The 27,607-nt window shown below is 41.8% G+C and overlaps 1 protein-coding gene across 2 annotated transcripts in view; it reads right to left on the reverse strand.

The window, feature by feature from the left end:
* LOC126068991 (P2R1A-PPP2R2A-interacting phosphatase regulator 1-like) overlaps window positions 1-27,607 on the reverse strand; it is a 147,030-nt gene that overhangs the window by 25,355 nt on the left and 94,068 nt on the right. The gene's annotated exons all lie outside the window — the stretch shown is intronic.

Genomic DNA, 27,607 nt, shown 5'->3' on the forward strand with positions numbered 1-27,607 from the left:
AGCTACCTGGTCAACTGACAGGAAGAGATCCATATTTGTGCCCATTCCAAAGAAAGGTGATCCCACAGGATGCAGAAATTGTCGGAAAATATCATTAATATCACATGCAAGTAAAATTTTGCCGAAGATAATTAAGAAATGGTTGCAGCAGTACATCAACAGGGAACTTCCAGAAAGCCAAGCCAGAATCAGAAGAGGACGTGGAACCAGGAATATCATTGCTGATGTCAGATGGATCTTGGCTGAAAGCAGAGAATATCAGAAAGATGTTTACCTGTGTTTTATCGACTATGCAAAGGCATTTGACTGTGTGGATCATAACAAATTGTGGATAGCATTGTGAAGAATGAGAATTCCAGAATATTTAATTGTGCTCATGGGGAACCTGTACATAAGTCAAGAGGCAGTCGTTCGAACAGAACAAGGGAATACTGCGTGGTTTAAAGTCAGGAAAGTTGTGCGTCAAGGTTGTATCCTTTCACCATACCTATTCAATCCGTATGCTGAGCAAATAATCTCAGAAGCTGGACTATATGAAGAACAGGGCATCAGGATTGGAAGAAGACTCATTACCAACCTGCGTTATGCAGATGACACAACCTTGCTTACTGAAAGTGAAGAGGACTTGAAGCACTTACTGATGAAGATCAAAGACTACAGCCTTCAATATGGATTACGCCTCAACATAATGAAAACAAAAATCTTCACAACTAACCCAATAAGAAAAGATTGAATTTGTCAAGGATTCATTGTACTTGGTTCCACAATCAACACCCATGGAAGCAGCAGTCAAGAAATCAAAAGACGTATTGCATTGGGCAAATCTGCTGCTGCAAAAGACCTCTTTAAAGTGTTAAAAGCAAAGTTGTCATTTTGAGGACTAAGGTGTGCCTGACCCAAGCCATGGTATTTTCAATTGCCTCCTATGTATGCTGTCATGGATTGAATTGTGCATCCCCAAAACATGTGTCAACTTGGCTAAGCCATGATTCCCAGTATTGCATTATTGTCCACCATTTCATCATCTGCTGTGATTTTCCTACGTGTTGTAAATCCTACCTCTATGATGTTAATGAGGCAGGATTAGAGGCAGTTATGTTAATGAGGCAGGACTCAGTCTTCAAGATTAGGCTGTGTCTTAAGTCAATCTCTTTTGAGATATAAAAGAGAGAATTGAATAGGGAGACAAGGGGACCTTATACCACCAAGAAAGCAGCTGCAGGAGCAGAGTGCATCCTTTGGACCTGGGGTTCCTGGGCAGGAAGCTCCTAGGTCAGGGGAAGACTGATGACAAGGACTTTCCCCCAGAGCCAACAGAGAGAAAGCCTTCCCCTGGAGCTGGTGCCCTGAATTCAGACTTCTAGCCTCCTAAACTGTGAGAGAATATATTTCTCTTTGTTAAAGCCATCTACTTTTGGTGTTTCTGTTATAGCAGCACCAGATAACTAAGATACATTTGAAAGCTGGACAATGAATAAAGAAGATGGCATAATTGATGCTTTTGAATTGTAGTGTTGGTGAAGAATATTGATTATAGCATGGACTGCCAGAAGAACAAACAAGTCTGTCTTAGAAGAAGTACAGCCAGAGTGCTCCTTGGAATCAAGGATGGCGAGACTTTGTCTCACGTACTTGGGACGTGTTATCAGGAGGGACTAGTCCCTGGAAAAGAACATCATGCTTGGTAAAGTAGAGGATCAAGGAAAAAGAGAAAGACCCTTGACAAGATGGATTGACATAGTGGCTGCCAACAATGGGCTTAAACATAGCAAGGATTGTGAGGATGGCGCAGGACCAGGCAGTGTTTGGTGAGACTTGACAGCACCCAACAACATAACTACAACAAACATTTACAAAAGCAGATTCTCAGACCTTTCTTCCTTGACACTGCTGGGTGGGCTCAAACTGCCAATCTTTAAGTTAGTAGTCAAGTGCAAACTGCTTATGCCACCCAAGAACCTAGAAGGTGATATGTGCTATGGAAAAAAGGAAAAGTAGAGTAGTCTGGGTGTCTTAGTTATCTAGTGCTGCTATAACAGAAATATCACAAGTGGGTGGCTTCAACAAACAGATGTTTATTCTCTCACATTCTAATAGGCTAGAAGTCAGAATTCAGGGCATCAGCTCCAGTGGAAGGCTTTCCCTCTCTGTCAACTCTGGAGGAAGGTCCTTGGCATCAATCTTCCCTTGGTCTAGGAGCTTCTCTGTGCAGGAACCCCAGGTCCAAAGGATGCGCTCTGCTCCTGGTGCTGCTCTCTTGGTGGTATGAGGTCCCTGTGTCTCTCTGCTCATTTCTCTCTTGTATATCTCTAAAGAGACTGACCCAAGATAAAACCTAATCTTGTAGATTGAGTCCTGCCTCATTAACATCATAGAGCTAGGATTCACAACACATAGGAAAATCACATCAAATGACAAAATGTTGGACAATCACACAATACTAGGAATCATGGCCTAGCTAAACTGATACACATTTTTGGGGGACACGATTCAATCTATAACTCTGGGGGTATTGGGAATATGGAATATGTATTGGAAAGTGCATTTGGGGGTGGAAACAGAGAGCTGGAGTTATAGGTTTTGTTCTTTGTCCTGGGGGCAATGAAAAGCTGTTGAAGAGTTTTAAACAGAGTGAGACGTATTTGCTTTTGAAAAAGGCCAATCTGACTGATTATGGAAACTAGAATAAAGGATGGGGAAGGCAGATAGGAGGATATCACAATAGTCCAGATAATAGGAAGTTGAATCAATAGGATTTGGTGATTGAATGTGGAGGATGAGGAAAATGAACTTAACAAGGATGACTACTGAAATTCTGTCTTGCATAACAGGATGGATGGCAATGTTGTTCACTAGGATTGTTGTTGTTGTTAGGTGAAGCCCAGTTGGTTCCAACTCATAGCGACCATATGCACAACAGAACGAAACACTGCCTGGTCCTGAGCCATCCTTACAATCGTTGTTATGCTTGAGCCCATTGTTACAGCCACTGTGTCAATCCACCTCGTTCAGGGTCTTCTTCTTTTCCGCTGACCCTGTACTCTGCCAAGCATTATGTCCTCCTCCAGGGACTCATCCCTCCTGACAACATGTCCAAAGTATGTAAGACGCAGTCTTGCCATCCTTGCTTCTAAGGAGCATTCTGGTTGTGCTTCCTCCAAGACAGATTTGTTCGTTCTTCTGGCAGTCCATGGTATGTTCAATATTCTTCGCCAACACCACAATTCAAAGGCGTCAATTCTTCTTTGGTCTTCCTTATTCATCGTCCAGCTTTCACATGCATATGAGGCGATTGAAAATACCATGGCTTGGGTTAGTTGCACCTTAGTCTTCAAGGTGACATCTTTGCTCTTCAACACTTTAAAGAGTTCCTTTGCAGCAGATTTACCCAATGCAATGCGTCTTTTGATTTCTTGACTGCTGCTTCCATGGCTGTTGATTGTGGACCCAAGTAAAATGAAATCCTTGACAACTTCAATCTCTTCTCTGTTTATCATGATGTTGCTCATTGGTCCAGTTGTGAGGATTTTTGTTTTCTTTATGTTCAGGTGCAACCCATACTGAAAGCTGTGGTCTTTGATCTTCACCAGTAAGTGCTTCAAGTCCTCTTCACTTTCAGCAAGCAAGGTTGTGTCATCTGCATAATGCAGGTTGTTAATGAGTCTTCCTCCAATCCTGATGCCCTGTTCTTCTTCATATAGTCCAGCTTCTCGGATTATTTGTTCAGCATACAGATTGAATAGGTATGGTGAAAGAATACAACCCTGACACACACCTTTCCTGACTTTAAACCAATCAGTATCCCCTTGTTCTCTCTAAACAACTGCCTTTTGATCTATGTAAAGGTTCCTCATGAGCACAATTAAGTGTTCTGGAATTCCCATTCTTCACAACGTTATCCATAATTTGTTATGATCCACACAGTCGAGTGCCTTTGCATAGTCAATAAAACACAGGTAAACATCCTTCTGGTATTGTCTGTTTTCAGCCAGGATCCATCTGACAGCAATGATATCCCTGGTTCCACGTCCTCTTCTAAAACCGGCCTGAATTTCTGGCAGTTCCCTGTCAATACACTGCTGCAGCCCTTTTTGAATGATCTTCAGCAAAATTTTGCTTGTGTGTGATATTAATGATATTGTTCTATAATTTCCACATTCGGATGGATCACCTTTCTTGGGAATAGGCACAAACATGGATCTCTTCCAGTCAGTTGGCCAGGAAGCTGTCTTCCATATTTCTTGGCATAGATGAGTGAGCACCTCCAGTGTCGCATCTGTTTGTTGAAACATCTCAGTTGATAGTCCATTAATTCCTGAAGCCTTATTTTTCACCAATGCCTTCAGAGCAGCTTGGACTTCTTCCTTCAGTACCATTGGTTCCTGATCATATGCCACCTCTTGAAATGGTTGAACATTGACTAATTCTTTTTGATATAATGACTCTACGTATCCCTTCCATCTTCTTTTGATGCTTCCTGCATTGTTTACTATTTCCCCCATAGAATCCTTCACTATTGCAACTCGAGGCTTGAATTTTTTCTTCAGTTCTTTTAGCTTGAGAAACGCCGAGTGTGCTCTTCCCTTTTGGTTTTCCATTTTCAGCTCTTTGCACATGTCATTATAATACTTTACTTCGTCTTCTCAAGAGGCCCTTTGAAATCTTCTGTTTAGTTTTTTTACTTCATCAATTCTTCCTTTTGCTTTAGCTGCTCAATGTTCAAGAGGAAGTTTCAGAGTCTCCTCTGACATCCATCTTGATCTTTTCTTTCTTTCCTGTCTTTTCAATGACCTCTTGCTTTCTTCATGTATGATGTCCTCGAAGTCATTCCACAACTCCTCCGGTCTTCTGTCACCAGTGTTCAATGTGTTAAATCTATTCTTCAGATGGTCTCTAAATTCAGGTGGGATGTACTCAAGGTCATATTTTGGCTCTTTTGGACTTGCTCTGGTTTTCTTCAGTTTCAGCTTGAACTTGCATAGGAGCAATTGATGGTTTGTTCCACAGTTGGCCCCTGGCCTTGTTCTGATTGATGATATTCAGCTTTTCCATCGTGTCTTTTCACAGATATAGTCAATTTGATTTCTGTGTGTTCCATCTGGCAAGGTTCACTAGGATAAGATACACTAAAAGAGGACCAGGTTTGGGTGACAAGCTCATGAGTTTGGACGTGGCAAGAGAAATGTCTGTGTGAGATCCAAGTGGAGATATTCAATATGCAATTAGATATACAGGTGTGGAGCTCAGTGAAAATGCATGGACTGGAAAGCAGCAATATACAGATGGTAGAAGCAATGGGGAGTGGATGAGACCAACACTGCCTATTTTGTTTCTCTGGTCTGTCTGCTCTCCCACTTTCTGCAATGACAATTTCATACTTTCTCCACCCTCTTCAAAACTTTAACCACCCCTACTCAACCAACACACACCTCGAACATCATCGCCACCACCATCTTCTTTATCAATTGAGCCCCACACCCTAACTTTTCACCTGAATCTTGCCTATTTCCTCTCTCTTCTGTATCGTTAGCCACTTACTCTTTTATTTCTCCTTCCCATCGTCATTTATATATGCTGAAGCCTTGTACATCTTTAGAAAACATTCCTTGACCCCACTTCCCCCTCCCAGCTATCACTTTTTTCCCTTCATTGTTAAACTTCCCCAAAGAGTTGTCTATTCTCACTGTCTCCATGTTTTCCATTACCACTCACTTCTTAATCTACCTTAATTTTTATTCTACCTCCTCCATTCCACCAAAATATTTTGAAAAGATCAGAAGTACCTTCGTTTTCCTAAATCCAATAGGCATTTTTTGATTCTCATCTTCTTATCTCAGCAGCATTTGAAGTAATTGACAACAAATATTGTCAGCTGTTCTCTTGAAGTGAAAGGCTCACTTCATTCATTTATGAGAAAATGTTTGCCAAATACTTGTCTGAATAACCATAGTTTGTCTGTTAGTCATTCTTTCAAGTAAAACTGGAGTTCCATGAAAAGACCAGCTAGTTCAGTCTGCAATTCAAGGGAGAAAGTGCTTTTTCTTAAGACAACCATCGTACCTTGGTATGCAAAAGAAATGCTTTACGCCAACTTCCTATTTTGTCTCTCAAAATATTAAAAAGACGTGTATTCAAGGGCTGAGATTCAATAAAATTAATGCTTTCACTGCTTCATCAAATAAAATAGGATTTTTTCCTTCAAGTGTGTGGCCACGAAAATGAAAAATATGACTACTAGTATAGTTTGATGTCACTGCCTTGATTTGTGCCAATGCACCAGGAGTTTTACCCACCACTGATTTTGACCCGTCAGTGAAAATGTCCACACAGGAAAAATAAAAAGGCAAATAATGACTATTATTGTAAAAATAACTTTGACCCTGTGGACCCTGGAAATGTTCTCCACAGAGTACAATTAAAAAAAAATTTATTGTGTTTTAGGTGACCGTTTACACAGCAAATTAGGTTCCCATTTAACAATTTTTATACAACTTTCTCCATGATATTGGTTATGTTTTTCACAAAGTGTCAACATTCTCATTATTTCCATTCTTTTTGTTCTGTTTCCATCAATCTAACTTCCCTGCCCGTCCTTGTCTTCTCATTTTTGTTGTAGGGTAGATGTTGACAGTTTGGCCTCATATAGTTGATTATTAAGGGAGCACAGTATTCACGGGTGATGTTAATTTTATAAGCCAATATATTGTTTGGATGAAAGATGACCACCAGAAGTGGCTTCAGTTCCAAGTTCAAAGAATATCATAGGGCGATAGTCTCGAGGGCTCTACTAGTCTCTACCAGTCCAGTAAGCCTGGCCTTTTTTAGGAATTTGAGTTTTGTTCTACATTTTTATCCATTTCTGTTTGGGACCTTCTACTGTGTCCCTGGTCAGAATGGTCAGCAGTGGTAGCCAGGCACCATCTAGTTCTGATCTCACGGTAGATGAGGCCATGGTTCATATAGACTATTAGTACTGTAAACTAGTTTCTTCTCTGAGTCTTTTGTTTCCTTCATTCTCTTTTGTTCCAGATGAGTAGAAACCAATAGCTCACAAGCCTTTAAGACCCCAGACGCTACTCACCAAACTAGGATGTAGAACATTATCTTTATGAACTAAGCTATGCCAATTGACCCAGTTGTTCCATGAGACTATGGCCCCAAGCCTTCAAATCTAGTAATCCAGTCCCACGAGGTGTTTGGTTATGTCTAGGAAGTATCCATAACTGTGTCCCCTAGGCGGTTTAGTATATATATGAATATATATGCAGCACACATAAGCATGTGTATATATATGACTACAGATACACCTGTATATGCATACCCATATACTCATATGTGCCCTCCTATACACATATACCCATACATGTCTACCTATGTAACCACACACATATTTCTGGTTGTTATTATCGTTGTTGCAAAATTGTATAGTATAAAAAAAAAATAGCATTGACCAAAATTGTCCTTATTCTTGCATATTTCTTAGTCTCTTCATTTCCCTTGGACAAGTTGTGCAGACTTCACCCGTATTGGGTATTGCCTTTCCCATCACCAAAAAGAACAAGTGTCTACTATCTAGAAAGTGATTCCCCCTTCCTCTCCCCACCCCCAATCTGTGGTAACCATCAAAGAACATTGCTTTCTGTGTGGATACCTATTCTTGACTTTTTACAAAGGTGAGGCCATACAATAATTGTCCTTTTGTGATTGACTTATTTCACTCAGTATAATGTCTTCCAGATTTATCCATGTTATGAGATGTTTCGAGGACTGCTCATTATTCTTTAGAATTGCATAGTATTCTGTTGTATGTATGTACCACAATTTATTCATCCATTGATCTGTTGGTGAGCACTGAGGTTGTTCCCATCTTTTTGCTATTGAGAATAATGCTGCAATGAATATGGGTGTGTGATTATCAATAGGTGTGAATTTACTGCTGCTGTTTTTATTATGCTTTTTATTGTGGTGTTAATGGCTTCTTTGCCCTGCTTAATTTTCTGTGCTGAGGTCTTTTTATTTATGGATTTCCTTTTTGTTTCCCTCTTTGTTGCTGATTTTATGTTTGCTGAGTCTTTAATTTTCTATTACTTTATTTTGGTGAGTAGACTTATTAATTTTCTTTGTGGTTGCTCTGAAATTTACCTTTCTCTACCTGAGTTTACAAAAAAAAAAATTTTTTTACCTGAGTTTAAAATAGTCTGTTCTGTCTTGATATTGCGTTGACTTCCTCTCCGTATGGAAGTTCTATAGCTACACTATTTATTCCCTCCTTTTATTTTGAAGGAAACCCTGGTGGTGTAGTGGTTAAGTACTACGGCTGCTGACCAAGAGGTTGGCAGTTGGAATCCGCCAGGCTTTCCTTGGAAACTCTATGGGGCAGTTCTACTCTGTCCTATAGGGTCACTATGAGTTGAAATCGACTCGACGGCAGCAGGTTTTTTTTTTTTTTATTTCGAAGTTGTCGTCATTTACAGATTGACATCTCTTGTTCATTGTTTTCAGTTTTGCAGCTTTATTTTGCTTTTGAGAATTTTTTATCTGGATTGGTATCTGGTGACGCTGTTGTATGTCTTCATCTCGGTTGTTATCTGATGTTGTTCACTCTCTATCCGAAGGAGTCCCTTTAATATTTCTTGTGAGGTTCATCTGTTGTTGTTTTTAGGTGCTTTCGAGTCAGTTCCAATTCATAGCGACCCTATGTACCACAGTGCCCTGTCCTGCGCCATGCTCACAATCAGTGCTATGCTTGAGTGCATTGTTGCAGCCACTGTCAATCCATCTCCTTGAAGATCTTCCTCTTTTCCATTGACCCTCTACCAAGTATGATGTCTTTCTCCAGGGACTAATCCCTCCTGATAACATGTCCAAAGTATATGAGATGTAGTCTCACCATCCTTCTTGCTTCTAAGGATCATTCTGCGTGTACTTCTTCCAAGACAGATTTGTTCGTTCTTTTGGCAGTCCATAGTATATTCAATATTCTTCACCAATGCCACAATTCAAAGGCATCAACTGTTCTTCCGTCTTCCTTATTCATTGTCGAACTTTTACATGCATATGATGCGATTGAAAATACCATGGCTTGGGTCAGGTGCACCTTAGTCTTCAAGGTGACATCTTTGGTTTTAAACACTTTAAAAAGGTCCTTTGCAGCAGATTTGTAGAGGTTGGTCTGGTTTTTACAAATTCCCTTAATTTCTGTTTATCTAGGAATGTCCTAGTTTTGTCATTGTATTTGAAAGACAATTTTACTAGATATAGGATTCTTGGTTGGCAATTCTTTTCTTTTAGGGTTTTACTTATGTCATCCCATTGCCTTCTTGCCTGCATGATTTCTGCCAAGAAATCAGAGCTTGGTCATATTGGTGCTCCTTTGTAGGTGGTATTTAATTTTTCATGAGCTGCTCTCAGAATTCTTTGTCTTTGATTTTGAAAAGTTTGATTATGATATGTGTTGGTAACTGTCTTTTGGATTCTATCCTGTATACAGTTCACTGAGCTTCTTGGATGGAAACCTTCTCATCTTTCATGATATTAGGAAGTTTTCTGCCAATAAATCTTCAGCAACTCTCTCTGTGCTTTTTTTTTTCCCCTCCTGTTCTGGAATTACAATTATGCTTAAATTATTCCTCTTGATAGTGTCCCACATAACTCTTAGGCTTTTTTCATTCTTTTTTCTGATTGTTCCTCAAACAAGATAGTATGAAGGGATTTGTTCTCTACTTTGCTGTTTCTTTCTTCCAGTTATCCAATTCTATGTCCTTCTATGAGTTATCTATTTCTGATATTTTATCGTTAATCTTCTGGATTTCTAGTTGTTGTTTTTGTATGGTTTCTAATTGTTTATTTTGTCATTTTGTTCTTGCATTGTTTTCTGGAATTCTTCCAGGGTTTTTTCTGTGTTTTCCTTTATCTCTTTCAGGATCCTATATATAAGTCTTTTTAATTCCTCGCCAGGTAGTTCCATTACCCTTTCTTCCTCTGGAAGGTTTTGTGCCCCTTTATTTTGCTCACTCATTTGAGCAATCTTATCCTGTTTCTTCATATGATTTGTTATTGTCAATGTCTCTGAGGCATTAAGTTTGGTGCTAGCAGTTAGTGCATTCTCTGGAGGTCAGGCAGGACATCTCTGTATCCACTGTGAGGGAGTGCTACACAAATGGATGGGGTAGGCCCACTGTGTGCACACGAATTCGTCTCTCAGTAAGTGGTAAGGTTTCATGGTGTTTCAGTGCAAGTGCAGATGAACTGCAGGAATTGTTTGGGTGTGAGACATGTGTTGTTACAGCTGGGGGGACATTAGATGAGGGCACTAGGATCTCCTGCTCGTTGTTTGGCAGAGGTGTAGCTGGCACCTGTCAGCATGTGACTGGCATTGCTGGTGAGGTGATGTATCTGCCTGGCCAGTCACCTGGGCATCGATGCAGGGAGCATTCTTGCTGGTTGCTGGGTTAGATGCTGTGTGTGCACACTGCTGGTTGCTAGGTGGCCAGGGTGAGGTGTATAGGTCTCCAGTCACTGGGTGGGTGGCACAGGAACTTGCATCACCAGTAGTCAGATAGGCAGGGTGGTGCAGGGGTGGTCAGAATGAGCGAGCACAGGCCTCTGGTTGCAGGTCCAACAGTGCATGAGCACATGCTGTGGATCTCTGGTGGGCGTGGCTGTGGGAGGATGGGTAGGAGTGGTTGTGAGACTCTGGTCACTGGTCTGCCAGTGTGGAAGCATGTGTGCTGTGGATCACTGGGTAGTGAGGGAGGGGGAGCTCACTGTGGTCACCAGGAGGGTGAGAGGGGGTAGAGAAGGGAGGCTGTTCCCCAGTCTCTGCATGGGCACCAGGGTACTCCCTGCAGAATGCAGCTGGTGATCAGGTTCAGACTCTGACCAAATGCGAGGAATGGGGGACTGTTCAGAGTCTGGTCAGGTGGGGGATCTCCAGCTGCCACTCCAAGGATCCTCCATTCTGCTAGTGCTACCCACCCAAATGGTCAGGGACCACTGCTGATGAGTAGTGCTGTTCCTCTTTTCTGGTCCTTCCCTGCTGTGTGGTCACCAGGATCCCTAGCGCTCTCGCCTGCCTTCCTGTACTTTCCCTCCCGAGATCCAGTTCATATTTTGCTCACTTTGCTTCACTCCAGGTTTGTCTACACAGTATCTCTGTCTCCTATTGAGGCTTCCATGAAGTTGCCTTTCTATACCCCTTACCCAGGAATGCTACTCGCTTTGTCTCAAGATGGCCACGCTGCACTGAATTGACTGGTAGGGCATCTACAGTCCTTAAGTCTCTTCATTAGCTGTTTTCATTCAGTTTCTGCTTCCCTTTGATAGCTGATCTTGTCCATCCTCCTTCCATTTGCTGTTCTGGGTATCCAGATTGTCATCTGTATCTCTTTCACTTTGATTCTTGGCAAGGTGTCTGTAACTAAGCTGCCGTCTTGGGCCGTCTCCCCCACAGACTACAATTTGAAAATCACTGTCTTAGGTTAATCAATATTTCCCCTAAGCTAGTAAATAGAGTCACATTCCCTGAGAGGTGGATAAAAAAAACAAAAACAAAACCTGTTGCCGTCGAGTTGATTCCAACTCATAGTGACCCTTTAGGGCACGGTAGAATTGCCCTGCAAGGTTTCCAAGGAGTGACTGGTGGATTCGAACTGCTGACCTTTTGGTTAGCAGCTGTAGCTCTTAACCACTGCACCACCAGGGCTCCGAAAGGTGAGTAGTAGAAAAAAAGTGAGCTTTTGTTAGCATGGAAGAGGAACAGAATCAGTGTTGCTAGCCAACCAAGTGTCTCTTCATTGAAAAAGAAAAATAGTTGGAGTGAGGTAATTAAGGGGGAAATGGCATAATGGGAGATTTGATCACAATGTGGAATTTTGAATTAGGGTAAATTCCTGCTGATCACAAGGTCTAAGGTGTAACTGATGGAGTGGGTTTTGAGTGGAGGTGAGGGTCATTGCAAAGGAGAAGTTCCAGGAATAGAATGGTCAGGGTAATGGATAAGTTGATCATGTGGACACTGAAGGCCCCCAGGGTGATGCGGAAGACTAAGAACCAGTTGCTGAATGCAGTGAATGTGAAAGAGTGGCCATTAAATAACAGGGACCAAGATGGGAAGTATTAGTGTAGTCAAACAGTATGGACCCCAAAGGAGCAAAAACCAAACCAAACCGGCCGCCATTGAGTCCACCCTGACTCATGGCCACCCCATGTGTGTCAGAGCGGAACTGAGCTCCATAGAGTTTTCAATGGCTTTTAGAAGTAGATCACCAGGTCTTTCTTCTGAGGCACCTCTGGGTGGACCCGAACCTCCAGTCTTTCGGTTAGCAGCCAAGTGTGTTAACCATTTGCACCACCCAGAGGCTCTCCAAAGAAGAAAAGGTTTTTTATAAAAGGGAGTAATGGCTTGAACGTGGCATTCTCCATTGTGGAGGACACTAACCCAACTCCAAGTTTATGGTATGTGGAACGTTGAGAAACTAAGCAGACACCATCTGAGAGGGCTGCAAAGTCCTCAGAGGAATATCTGGTTTCTGTTAAGGTAAGGAGGTTTAAAAAAATGCTCAGAAAAGGCATTGGGATATAAAGGAGTGTGTTAATTACGTAGGACTCTCCTGGGTGGCCCGAATGATTAAGGACCTGGCTGCTAACCAAAAGGTTACCACTCAGAGGTGCCTCAGAAGAAAAGGCCTGGCAATCTACTTCTGAAAGATCACAGTCATTGAAAGCCCTATGGAGCATAGTTCTAAACTGACACACATGGGGTCACCATGAATTGGAATTGACTCAATAATAACTGGTTTGGTTTTAGTAGTTCTGTAGGGGTTATTTCAGAAGAGTCGTGATGGAAGATTTTGGTTTCTGAGAGAAGAGTGGGACTTTGAGTAATAAGAGAGGAAGTGGAGCATTATGGCAAGAATACTTGGCAAAGGGAGGATGAGGAGGAAAGAAAATACATGGTTAGAAGGACTTGGAGTTGGATCAACACCTCTGAAAATAGCCTGTAAGCTACTCTAGATTTAGCCCTAACAGATCCTGGGAGGACCAGGCTAAGTCCCCAGAATTCAGCTATGGTTTGAAGAAAAGGTCATGAGGTTATCACACACTGAGGATACTGGAGACAGAATGGGGTTAGAGTGGCTGGGAGTTGACTGACATTTGTCAGACTAAAGGACACTTTCAGGTAGAACAAAGGAAAGTCAGCTTCAAAGAAATGTATAAATTTTCACCTTTTAAGAGATGGAAAATGCTTGCAGCTTTGAAATTAACTTCTCCTGTTTCTAAGGGTCCCATTCAAGTTATTTAAAATTGTAAGTGTTTCTACCAGTATACCTATTCAGTTATATGAAATCATGATTAAGTGCTATAAACAGAACAAAACTTTAGTTAAAAAAAAAAGGCTACGGGTTATTGTCAATAGGACCAAGAAGAGCCAAGACTGTTCTGGGTTTAAATATTTCAAGATACTGTTCCAAGCAAACAAAATAAACGCCCTTGCTACCTGTACCTGAATCATCTCTATAGTTTTAATCTTGAAGAAAGCCTCTTGGTTTGGCATCATGGTTTTTGGGCAATACAACTACAGCGAATCACTTCCGTGGTGGCCAATTTTACCTCAAGTGTTGCAGCACTAGTAGATGGCTTAAAGGTAGGGAAGTGGTTTGAGTTGCTGATGGGTAAATTGCCATTGCAGTTTTTTCTTGCCTATTCTCAGAGGCTTGCTAATGTTGTGGCCACAGAAGAGCCTCACTGAACCCAAAACTCCTTGGTCCTTTGTAGTCATAAGGAGACAGGTGATCATGGGCTCTCTATCGCTGCTGAGAATATACAGTGAAGCAAGCTCAAGTACCACTGGTCAAAGTGTATTTTAGTGACATAAAGAATTATAACTTACTGGTTATTGGTTAAATATGTTTTCGTTTGGGAGTTTCTGCTTCAAAGACTAGGAGCTTGTTTGGGTGTGCATAACCAGATTAAACTAGAATTGACTTCTTAAATGTGGAGTTCAGATATTTTCAATGTTGAATTTCATTTCTTTAGTAAAGTTAACGATTTTAAATATATATTTAGATTTTGATGTTGCTCCAAATACCAACATTAAAAATGCATTTGGTAGAGTTATACAGTCAACGTCCAGTGTCAATAAGTACAGTGAAATAAATCTGTGAGAGTCGAAACTCGACGAGATTACCTTGTTTTTCCAGGTCTCGCGAGTTTTCCACCTTTGATAGGGTGCAGTTTTACCACTTTCTATCACTGTTTTAGTGGGAAATATTTTAGTTTTCCTTCTCTGACAGTTTTGTGCCTTACACAAGTTCCGGCTTTCACAGGTTTTACTGTATTAGCAGTATATCGACAGGGAACTGCCAGAAATTCAGGCCGGTTTCTGAAGAGGATGTGGAACCAGGGATATCATTGCTGATCTCAGATGGATCCTGGCTGAAAGCAGAGAATATCAGAAGGATGTTTACCTGTGTTTTATTGACTATGCAAAGGCATTCGACTGTGTGGATCATAACAAACTATGGATAACACTGCAAAGAATGGGAATTCCAGAACACTTAATTGTGCTCATGAGGAATCTTTACGTAGATCAAGAGGCACTTGTTCGGACAGAACAAGGGGATACTGATTGGTTTAAAGTCAGGAAAGGTGTACATCAGGGTTGTATTCTTTCACCATGCCTATTCAATCTGTATGCTGAACAAATAATCCGAGAAGCTGGACTATATGAAGAAGAACAGGGCATCAGGATTGGAGGAAGACTCATTAACAACCTGCATTATGCAGATGACACAACCTTGCTTGCTGAAAGTGAAGAGGACTTGAAGCACTTACTGATGAAGATCAAAGACCACAGCGTTCGGTATGGATTGCACCTGAACATAAAGAAAACAAAAATCCTTACAACTGGAGCAATGAGCAACATCATGATAAACTGAGAAGAGATTGAAGTTGTCAAGGATTTCATTTTACGTGGATCCATAATCAACAGCCATGGAAGCAGTAGTCAAGAAATCAAAAGACGCACTGCATTGGGTAAATCTGGTGCAAAGGACCTCTTCAAAGTGTTGAAAAGCAAGTATGTCACCTTGAAGACTAGATTGCACCAGATCCATGCCATGGTATTTTCAGTCGCATCATATGTATGTGAAAGCTGGACAACGAATAAGGCCGAAGAAGAATTGATGCCTTTGAATTGTAGTTTTACCGAAAGAAGGAACAAATCTGTCTTGGAGGAAGTACAACCAGAATGCTCCTTAGAAGCAAGGATGGCGAGACTGCATCTTATACACTTTGGACATGTTGTCAGGAAGGATCAGTCCCTGGAGGAGGACATCATACTTGGCAGAGTACAGGGTCAGCGGAAAAGAGGAAGACCCTCAACAAGGTGGATTGACACAGTGGCTGCAACGATGAGCTCAAGTATAACAACGATTGTAAGGATGGAGCAGGACCAGGGAGTGTTTCGTTCTGTTGTGCATAGGGTTGCTATGAGTCGGAACCGACTCGACGGCACCTAACAACAACAACAACTGTATTAGAAAGGATGACCAAAAAAAAAAGTTTTTTTGTTAAAAAGCATATATCTTCATGATTAACTGTTGTCCATGTGACTACCTGGTTTAAGAAGAAAAAAAGATATCTTCTCTTCAGGTTTGAAACAAACACCATATTTTAACCTTTAAATATTTCTAATACAGTAAAACCTGTGTTGTAGGATAAAAACATCACAAAGTTTAGTAAAGCAAAAAGCAAAGTTTTATTTGGTATATATTTAAAGGGGCAACAGTGGGAAAAGGGATAAACATGCTGCCACAAGCATGTCTGCGGAAGGTTACAGAATCATCAGTATATATATTAACATTTACTAAGAATTTGTTTACATGAAAGCTCCCCGAAAAGTTACTTTCCAAGATTGCCCTAGCTATTGTCTCTATATCTCAGGGCCCAGCTGATGTGTCCTTGTAAGTCCAGCTCCAGCTGGGTCACATTGTCTATGCTCAAGGACAGGGAATAATGCCTCCAATGTCATCTCCTAAATCGCCTGCAAAAGCTGCTGGATACTGTGTAAGGCAGAAACCTGTCAGAGAAGGGAACTCAAGTATTTTCCACTAAAATGAGTGATAGAAAAGTGGAAAGACTGCACCCTGTCAAAGGTGGAAAACTTGCGAGACCCAGGAAAACAAGGCAGGCCTGTCGAATTCCTGCTCTCACAGGTTTCACTGTAATAGCTATTTGTTGAACATGGAGTTCATGCATTCCTCCATCACTCTATTAGTTGGGTACTATTATCATATAATGGGTACTATTTATCATAAAGGAAACCCTGGTTGCATAGTGGTTAAGTGCTACGGGTGGTAACCAAAAAGTCGGCAGTTCAAATCTGCCAGGCACTCTTTGGAAACTATGGGGCAGTTCTACTCTGTCCTATAGGGTCGCTATGAGTCGGAATCGACTTGATGGCAATGAGTATTATCACATAATCACTCCTATTTTACAGATAAGAAAACTGAGACTATAAGAGGCAAACTTGCCCAGGGTCATAGACAGCTTAAAAAAAAAAAAACAACCCAGTGCCGTTGAGTCGATTCCGACTCATAGCGACCCTATAGGACAGGGTAGAACTGCCCCATAGAGTTTTCAAGGAGCACCTGGTGGATTTGAACTGCCGACCCTTTGGTTAGCAGCCGTAGCACTTAACCACTATGCCACCAGGGTTTCCATAGACAGCTAGTAAGTGTCAAAGATGAGGTTTTAATGCAGTTCTGAATGACTCTAGCCCATGCTCTTAACCACACAGTGCAGTACAGTGTCCCTGCCTCCTGCAGTCGACATTTGGAAAAATACTTCAAAGTAGATTATAGGGTTGGTCACTTTTGAAGTACAAAATCACACGGGCTGAAGTAAAGTATAATTATATGCAAGCTACACCTTAAATACGTGTTATTGCAGGATTGCCCAGCCGTGTCTTACTCATCACAACCGCTGAAATCATCTCTGCCTCTCTGATGAAAGATTACCAGATGTTCTGTGGCGTGCACGTTTACTTAAAAATAAAACAAAACTTTCAGATATAGTATTTCCGTCTGCCTTCTAAGTTTGCCCATGAAGAAAGCAGATGAGTAGGTGATGTGACAAGTTATACGTCTTAGATGCTTAACGAATTTTAGTGCTGCCCTTTGGCATGTTCCCTCGACAGGGTGTCCCCAAAGTCTTATGTGGTTTTAAGCTAGAAACATAAATACATTTTATGATGCACCCGCCAGATTACTAGATAGAAAAGTCCAGATTAGCCTCTGGGCCTGCCTTTATGAGAAAAGCCAAGGAGCTTAGTATGAAGGGTAGGATTGCAGGGAGTGCAGGCTTTGGAAAGAAACAGAGTGCAGGAGTAGAAACAGCAAGATAACCCAGGGCATGATGTAGGACCACCTCTGCAACCCTTAACGTTTTTAGCAAATTTACCACGCCAAAAAAAAAAAAAATTTTTTTTTAAATTTTTTTAGGAAATGCTGAGCGTATCTGGTTTTCTTGTGGAAAATGGCAAAAGAACTTCTCATCTGCGTTTGATGCAACACAGAACCAAAATGGCATGCACGAATGCCTGAGAGCACAGAGGCACAGAAGTATGAGGAAGCAAAGCCTGGAAATCCTCTGGGCGGTTCTGAGAGAGGCTCAGGGCACCCCTATCCAAATCTTGGAGGTGACCCAAGCCCCTATGTGGGTTTCACCACCATTAGATAGTATGGATTCCCATTGAATTTTTACAACAAAGTTCACTGGTTTCAGCGGCCCTTATTTTTTTTATTTTTCATCAGGTCTGAGAGTCTTAATAATAACTAACATGTACCAAGTGCCTTCTATGTTCTACTCTCTTTACGAACATTCATTATTTGCTCTATTCAGGCAACCCTATAAGAAAGGTTTTACAGATGACAGATCTGAGCTCAGAGACGTGAAGCAACTTTCCCCATTTCCCATAGCTCATGACGCCATGCTTTTTCCATTGAACCGCGCTGCCTCACATGTCGCATCCACAGTTGCCTTCTATAAAAACCAAAACCGTTGCCGTCAACTCGATTCCAACTCATAGCAACCCTATAGGTCAGAGTAGAACTGCCCCATAGGGTTTCCAAGGACTGCCTGGTGGATTTGAATTCCTGACCTTTTGATTAGCAGCCGTAGCTCTTAACCACTACGCCACCAGGGCTTCCTAGTGGCAAAGAACTCCTGGCTTTTGCTTCTTTTCCCTTAATATTGGCATAAACAGTATGCCAGCCACTTTTTATGCCTCTGGACCTCAGAAGTAAATCATTATTTCTGTTCTAATGCATTTTGTGTCAAGGTGGGTCCCTTTTGAAATGCGTGAAACTCAGCAGTCGGAGCCTCGTTGTTGTGTAGGTTGAGCATTCTGGATGTGTTAGTTTTATAACCGTTGGCCTTTTTTCCTTTATTTCTGTGAGATAAGGCTTGTAAGCATAATTATGGCTTTCCTGTGTGAAATTAGGGAGAGTTCGTTTTGGCTTTTCTGTGTCATTTGGAAAACCAGAGGTTCCTCATGTAACCTAATGGAAAGGGGCCTGTAGTAAATTACTTTTCTTGCTCTCTTTGGTATATCGTCATACCACAGATTGGTGGCACCACACTGCCACTTGCCTCAGTGGTGGCTTGTGTTACTAGATCATATTTGTCAAAATCCGTATTACCAACCAAAAATTTAAACACATTCAATTAGTAAGCATGCATTCCAATACTGAAAGTACATGCCATCAACAACAACAAAAAAAATTAAGGAGAAAAAATGTAGTAGTGAAATTGATTCTATGCCTTTAAGATTGAGTCCTCGTCTTGGTCAACTTTCTCCAGCATGATGACTAGAGAGCCTTGTCAAACAGTGTTGTAACCTGACAGGTGCAAAGGGTACAGAACACAGAACACAACACAACAGAAGGGAAAAACCACCCTTGGATCTGCCCACAGGATCACTATGTCATAGGCCTCTCTTGGTGTCACTGAGGCCATCCAAGCTCCTGAAAAACATTCCCACTATTTAAAAAAGAAAACAGAATCATTCCTACATAGTGTTGACATTTAGCAGGCAATTCAGTAAGTGTTCTTGACTAACTGGTATTTTAGTAATTTTTTAAAATAATATTTTGTCGTGTTTTTGCAGAAAGTTTACACAGAAAATTAGGTTTAATGCAGTACTTTTTATTGAGTTATATATGGGCTATGGGATGAAGGAAAGAGAGCTACAGAACAACTTCTCTGTGGTTTGATTCCATAAATGTGGGCAGGGAATCAAGGCAGGAGAAAGTCTAGTTCCAGGACTTTGAACAGAAATTTCTGACCAGGCCTGCCAGAGACTCATTCTAGTTCAGCAACCTCATTATACAGACAGGCGAATGTTGAGGCCCAGGGAGGAGGAAGGATTTGTCTGATACAGCTAGTTAGTCGAACAATGGAAATCAATTTTTACTTTTGCAGAAAGTGCTCCAGGTAATTAAGACAGTCTCTACTCTTTGCTCTGCCACCAACTGACTACAATTAAGATTCCCATTACTTAATTTTTCCAAAATGGGCTCTGGCAAGAATGAAAAAGAGATGAGCTCTGAGCAAAGACTATTAAAATGGACTAGCAATGCAATATGTCTGGACAGTCTAGAATAAATAGTATGGTCTATGTATGTCTCCAGTTTGTCCTACTGTGGTGGCTTAAATGTTGCTATGTTGCTAGAAGTTATGCCACCAGTATATCAAATACCAACAGGGTCACCCATGGTGGATAGGTTTCAGCAGAGCTTCCAGGCTAAGAGACTAAGAAGAAAGGCCTGGCAATCTACTTCCAAAGATTAGCTAATGAAAACTTATGGATCACAACAGCATATTGTCAGATAAAGTGCTGGAAGATGAGACCCCTAAGGTTGGAAGGCACTCAAAATACACGGTAGCCACAACAATGGACTCAAGCACGCCAGTGACAGTGAAGACGGCACAGGACTTGGCAACGTTTCCTTCTTTATATATAAGGTCGCTGTGAGTCGGCAGCGCGCCTGCCCTGCCAGTGGACAAGAACTTCTTATGCTTTAGTCTGCTTTAGTCACATTTTTCAGTCCCAGCTCTTGCTTTGAGGTAATGGGAAAATTCAGCAATATTCCCCACTCCTCTCATAAGGCCCTTCTCACAGTGACCTCAGGTCAAAAGCACCATACCATGTCGATGAACCTCAGGAACGTTATGCCAGGTGAAAGAAGCCAAACAGAAAAGGTCACACATTGTATGATTTCATTTATACGAAATATCCAGAATAGATCAATCCATAGAGACCAAAGGCAGATTGGTGGTTGCCAGGGGCTGGGGCAGGCAGGGATGAGAAGTAACTGCTTAAAGGGTATGGTGTTCCCTTTTGGGGGTGATGAAAATATTTTGGAACTACTAGAGGTGGTGGTTGCATAACATTGTGAACGTACTAACTGTCACTGAATTGTTCACTGTCAAATAGTTCATTTAATGTTATGTGAATTTCATCTCAAATAAAAGCAGTGCACCTATATGAAGGCTGTGAGCAATAGGCTCTGACTGAGCCCCAATCCCCAGACTGCTAGTGCCAATGCCAGGGGACTCCGCATCCCTCCTGGAGTTGCCGACATAGGCTTTATCTAAAGCGAGACCATTCGCTCTTCAACAAAGATTTGCTGATGAATGACTGCAAGGCACAAGGCTAGGACATGAAGAGACACAGTTGAACCTATTGCTGTCGCTACCTTCAATGAACTCATAGTCAAGTGGGTAAGCTGAGAGTAAACAGACAATTGCACAGGTCAGTCGAACATGTTGTTGTTGTTAGTTGCTGTTGAGTGGGCCCCGATTTATGGCAACCTTATCTATAACCCTTTCAAGGTCCAATCATTTTCTGCTTTGAATTTTTTTTTTTTTTTGGATTCCATGTGTTTTCATTAATGGAAGCATGTTGAGTCATGGAGTGTGTTTAAAGTTTTGGCTGGTAATATGGATTCTGAGAAATATTATCTGGTACTACATGGTTACCACAGAACTTTTAAAGTCCTCGAACCCCATAATTAGTGGTCACCTGTCTTTACCATGAGACCTTGGTTGCTGATGTTTTCCATTAGGTTACATGGGGAACTCTGGTTTTTCCAAAGAAGACACAAAAAACCCAAAGCAAGCCCACTAGGGCTCCCAAACTATTACACAGGGAACCATAAATATGCTTACGAGGCTTATCTAGGGGTACAAAAGCCAAAAGATACAAAATTTTTATCCAATCACACTTCCTGGTTGCACTACCTTACTTGCAAGCCTCATACTTCAGCTATTTTGCTTCAACTAACATTTCTTTCGCCTTTTGCTGTTTTGTAAGTCCCCACTCGGGAGAAGCAAATACTTTCGGTGGTAAAAGTATACTACCAAAGAACCTGAGAGCCAGAAGCAGTGGGTGGTACACTATACACACCACGGACTGTGAGAGAGTTATATAGCAGAAGGAAGCGTTGGCCAGTCTTGCACCATCTTCATGATTATTGGTATGTTTTAGTCCATTGTGGTGGCTATTGTGTAGTGCCTTCCAACCTATGGGGCTCATCTTCCAGCACTATATTGGACAATGTTCTTTTGTGATCCAGAGGGTTTTCATTGGCTAATTTTTGGAAGTAGATCACCAGGCCTTTCTTCCTAGTCTGTCTTAGTTTGGAAGCTCCACTGAGACCTGTCCACCATGGATTACCCTGCTGCTATTTGAAATACCAGTGGCATAGCTTCCAGCATCACAGAAACACACAAGCCACCACAGTACGACAAACTGACAGACGGGTGTGGCGGCAATTCAACATAAGCACCTATAATATTCCAGGCACAGTGCTAGGCCATGGGGATGCAAAGGTGGATAAGACCAAGTCAGGCCCTCACCACCTAAGAGACAAACAGAAAAACCATGACAATCCAGTATTTAGCTGCTATGGCAGAGGCAACTAACCCAGCCCTATAGGAAGAGGGGAAGGAAGTGTTAGTCAAAGCCATTGTATTGTTGTTGTATGTGATAGATAGAACTGTCCCATAGGGTTTTCTAGGCTGTAATCTTTATGGGAGCAGATTTCCAGGTCTTTCTCCTACAGAGTCTCTGAGTGGATTCCAACCACCAACCTTTTGGTTAGCAGCTAAGTCCTTAACCATTGGGCCACCGAACAAAAAAAAATTAAACCCATTGCTGTCAAGTTGATTCTGACTCATAGTAACCTATAGGACAGAGTAGAACTGCCCCATAAGGTTTCCAAGGAGCAGCTGTTGGATTTGAACTGCCAAATTCTTAACCACTGAGCAACCAGGACCAGGACAAAGAAATTCCAGAGAAAGATTTTGCTATAGTAGCGGAAGGCATAATTGTGATGCAGACTAACGTTTATCTGCCCTGCTCCAGCCTCCTTCCAAGCTCTACTCCACAGTTTTGCTTTCTCCTTATCTGTAGAGGCTTCCCCAGAAAGGATCCTAAATTCATTCTGGTATGTGAATGATGAGTAATAGCAGTGTTACCGAAGCTTGCCTGAGAATGAGAATCACCTGACTCGATGGCGCTGGGTCTGATTGTAGTAATGCCTCAGAATGCACTCAATGGCAACTAACAACCACCACCACCACCACCTTTTCTTGCCCCTGGAAATTTTTTCCATAGGTCTGGGGTAGGGCCTGGTGATCTGTTTTTAACAAGGGCTTCAAGTGATTCTTATCCACAGGCAAATTTGGGAAACCGAGTTCCCTAGGAATTTGCAATAAAGATTGTCATTCCCAGTGTAGAATCTCAGATGCACATATCTAAGCAGTAGAGTGTTAAGGTTTTAAAAAATGTGACAATAAGATAGATGTCATATTTGAAGAGCATCCTATAGTTTACATTATCACATATACCATGTACATTACCACATTAGTTAGTTGTTGGTGGCTAATTGTTGGAAGTTGATGACCAGGCCTTTCTTCCTAGACTGTCTTAGTCTGGAAGCTTCACTGAAACACATCCACTGTGGATGACTCTGCTGGTATTTGAAATACCAGAGGCATAGCTTCCCGAAACACAGTAATACGCAAGCCACCACAGTACAACTGACAGACAGGCGGCAGTACCACATTAGAGCCCCTTAACAACCTGGTCAGCTAGGCAGGTCAAGGATTCTTGTCCCTGTTTTACCGATGAGGAAACACCACTGCCAGAGTGTGGCGTGTAATATAATTGAAGAGAAAACAAATACACATTAAATCACACAAGAACAACACAAAGCAAGATGTTCACTTTTGCAAAAAATGCTTATAATACAGACCGGGCCAGATTAAGCCATGTGAGAGCCCTGAACACTGATAATCTGTGCTGCCCCCTCCTCTGCTTACTCATGTATTCAAATGGGATATATGGGTTTTATATATATATATACATGTTTATATATATATATGTCTGTGTGTGTCTCAGCTATCCATGACGTAACTTCTTTTTAAATGTGGCTATAATGTTAGTGATTGAATACAAAAGTGGTGTATGCCATTTTAACAGAATGAGATGAACTGGACTATAAAATTTTTAGTGGGTGAATATAGCAAGAATTACATTCAACAGCCCACCCCCACCTCTTGTTCATTAGAAAGAAATGGTATACTCCCAAGAGACCTGCCGAGATAAGGAGTTTCAATTACACGGGAGGGGACCGTAGGAGACAGAAATCTATGAAAGGTGTTGAAGAAGTAGGGGCCTCATAGTGTAAACAATCTCACACATGGGTGTCTTCGTGACCCTGCATGAACTTTATTTCCTGCTGGCACATTTGTCACACACTGGAACCGGCATCAATTTCATTTAGTGCCCTGCCAGTTCTCTTCTACTGTGGCACTCGCTTTTCCTTGTGTCCTGTCTGCTTGGCATCTATGGGTTTTTGCTTTGGACGACTGGTGCCCCTGTTTTGCTGATGTCCTAAGCACGTGCTTACCTGGCTTATTGGGTAATCCGTCCCTGAACACAGGTATATGCAAGATCTGAAGGGATGTGGAAACCAAAGGTAGCCTGAGGCAAATAGAAGCCAAAAGCCTCCTAAAGGTAGGAGACATATCTGCATTTGGAAACTCAGTTATTTCCTATGGCGCCACGAAATTTTTCTACACTGGATTCTCACGGGAGCTATACCAACCAGTTATATTTTTCACAACCATGTATTGTGCCACAAACCAGTCTGACCTGCAAGGGAAGTACAAGCTCTGGTACTTTTGCAATGCTCTGCTGCCTGACCAGTTCGTGTTTGCAAAAGCAACACGTGGCCAGGTCAAGATGTGTCCTAGTGAAGGGAGGGTGGTTGTTGCATGAGGCCTGGCCTAGGGTCTTTCTGGGCCTACTTAGGGCACTGAAGATAAATGATTTAATTTTATTTCATCAAAATGTTTTGCTGTCTTTTCTGGACCAGGCACTGTAGTAGAAGCTATGGGACAGCTTTGAGAAATTCAAAGTCTAGGTTGGAGGGCAAGGAAGACACACAACTAATGATTACCTACGTCAGGAAGAATTGCCTGGTAGAATAAGCAACGTCGTATGGTGATGGGTCAGGAGTAACTAGTCCTCGTGGAGGATCCTGGAAGGTTTATTGGCCACTGGGCCTTGAAGAAACAAACAAAAAAAACCAAACCCACTGCGGCTGAGTAGATTCTGACTCATAGTGACACTATAGGACAAAGTAGAACTGCCCTATAGGGTTTCCAAGGCTGTAAATCTTTATGAAAGCAGACTGCCACATCTTTCTCCCGCAGAGTGGCTGGTGAATTTGAACTGCCGACATTTCGGTTAGCAGTTGAGTGCTTAATCAGTGCACCACCAGGGCTGTTGGGCCTTGAAGAATCGGTAAGTATTCCACAGACAGAAAAAAGCATTATAAACTGAGGGAATCTGTGAGCAAAGGCATCAGGGGCCTGAACCCAAGAATCTACTGGCAGACCATTGCTTGGGTAGGGCTGTTGTTGCTAGCTGTCATTGAGTCTACCCAGTGATCCCATGTGCAACGGAACAAAATGCTGCCTGGTCCTGTGCCATCCCTATGATCAGTTGTGGATTGAACCACTGTGATTCATAGGGTTTTTAATGGCTAATTTTCCAAAGTACATTGTCAGGCCTTTCTTCCTAGTACGTCTTAGTCTAGAAGCTCTGCTGAAACCTGTTTGGCATCATAGCAATGCGCAAGCCTCCATTGACTGACTGACGAGTGGTAGCTGACGTGAGGTGGTGGAGCATCTGGGAAGAATTCTTTGGGCGTTATACTTGTAGGAAAGGGTCCTGCGGATACGCCATTTTATTTTTCCTTTCTGAACATCATTACAATTTTGAAAATTCTATCTCTAATGAATCTCCAAGGGACCTGTGAAAGTTACTGACAGTGCATCCTTCTTTCCTTTCAAGGGGGAGTATTTTGGGCAGCCAGAGCTGGTCGAGCTGCCCCAGGCCTCACTGTCTTTCACAAATGGTGAGATTATTGGGCTAGAGTATTGGGTTCATCAGAAAAGGATTATGGAAACAAAGAGGGATTTGGACTTGATTCTGCAGGTATTGCTGAGACATTGAAAGGTTTGAAGCAGAGCATTGGCTTAATGGACAAAATACTGACTGATGCAGGAAGCATCAAAAGAAAATGAAAGGAATACAGAGTCATTGTACCAAAAAGAATTGGTCAAGGTTTAACCCTTTCGGGAGGTGGCATATGATCAAGAACTGATGGTACTGAAGGAAGAAGTCCAGGCTAAACTGAAGGCATTGGCAAAAAACAAACAAACAAACAAAAAAAAAACAAGGCTCCAGGAATTGACGGAATACCAATTGAAATGTTTCAACAAATGGATGCAGCGCTGGAGGTGCTCAGTTGTCTATGCCAAGAAATTTGGAAGACAGCCACCTGATCAACCGACAGGAAGATATCATATTTGTGCCCATTCCAAAGAAAGGTGACCCCATAGAATAGGGAAATTATCGAATAATATCAGTAATATTACAGGCAGTAAAATTTTGCTGAATTAAAAAATGGTTGCAGCAGTACATCAACAGGGAACTGCCATAAAGTCAAGCTGGAATCAGAAGAGGACGTGGAACGAGGGATATCAATGCTGATGTCAGATGGATCTTGGCTGAAAGCAGAGAATACCAGAAGGATGTTTACCTGTGTTTTATTGACTATGCAAAGGCATTCAACTGTGTGGATCATAACAAATTATGGATAACATTGTGAAGAATGGGAATTCCAGAACACTTCATTGTGCTCATGAGGAACCTGTACATAGATCAAAAGGCACTTGTTCGGACAGAACAAGGGGATACTGTGTAGTTTAAAATCAGGAAAGCTGTGCGTCAGGGCTGTATCCTTTTACCATGTTTATTCAATCTATATGCTGAGCAAATAATGTGAGAAGTTGGACTATAGGAAGAAGAAAGGGGAATGGAGGAAGACTCGTTAACAACCTGTGTTATACAGATGACACAACCTTGCTTGTTGAAAGTGAAGAGGACTTGAAACACTAAAGAATATCAGTATGGATTACATCTCAACATAAAGAAGACAAAAACTGTCACAACTTGACCAATAAGCAACATCATGATAAACAGAGAAAAGATTGAAGTTGTCAAGGATTTCATTTTACTTGGATCCACAATCAATGCCCATGGAAGCAGAAGTCGAGAAATCAAAAGACACATTGCACTGGACAAATCTGCTGTCAAAGGCCTCTTTAAAGTGTTAAAATACAAAGATGTCACTTTGAGAACTAAGGTGCGCCTGACCCAAGCCATGGTATTTTCAACCGCCTCATATGCATGCGAGAGCTTGACAATAAGTAAGGAAGACCAAAGAAGAATTGATGCCTTTGAATTATGGTGTTGGTGAAGAATACCGAATACACCATGGATGAACAAACAAACAAATCTGTCTTGGAAGAAATACATCCAGAATGCTCCTTAGAAGGTACTTTGGACATGTTATCAGAAGGGAGCAGTCCCGGGAGAAGGACTTCATGCTTGGTAGACGGTCAGTGAAAAAGAGGAAGACCTTCAAAGAGATGGATTGACACAGTGGCTGTAACAATGGGCTCAAACATAGCAATGATTGTGAAGATGGTGCGGGACCAGGCATGTTTCCTTCTGTTGTACATAGATAGGGTCGCTATGAGTCGGAATCAACTTGACTGCACCTAAAAATAATAACAACAAGCAGAGCAGTACCATGATCATATAGGCATCTTAGCTAGATTCCTCTGGCTGTTCTCGGGAAGATGGTTTAGACAAAGGCAAGAGTGGAAGGAGAGAATCCAATCAGAGGGCTATTGCAGGAGTCCATGCCAAAAGTAATAGGGCCTAGACAGTCTGGAGTGCTGAGGATGGAGTGAAGAAAGGTGGTCAATAACCAAGTCTCAGGTAGAATCAACTAGCCTTGGGTACTCATTGGATGTGTGTTCGTCTATGTGTGTGTGACTGTGTGTGTGTATTAGTGTAGGGAGACAGGGGAGGAGTCAAGGGAGAACTCCTACCAAGTACAAAGAGAAAGGACCCTTTGTGAGTAATCTCCAGTCTCCTCAAGGGGCGGAGGTAAGG

The sequence above is a fragment of the Elephas maximus genome, chromosome X, assembly GCF_024166365.1.
Source record: "Elephas maximus indicus isolate mEleMax1 chromosome X, mEleMax1 primary haplotype, whole genome shotgun sequence".
In the NCBI taxonomy this organism is placed as follows: Eukaryota; Metazoa; Chordata; class Mammalia; order Proboscidea; family Elephantidae; genus Elephas; species Elephas maximus.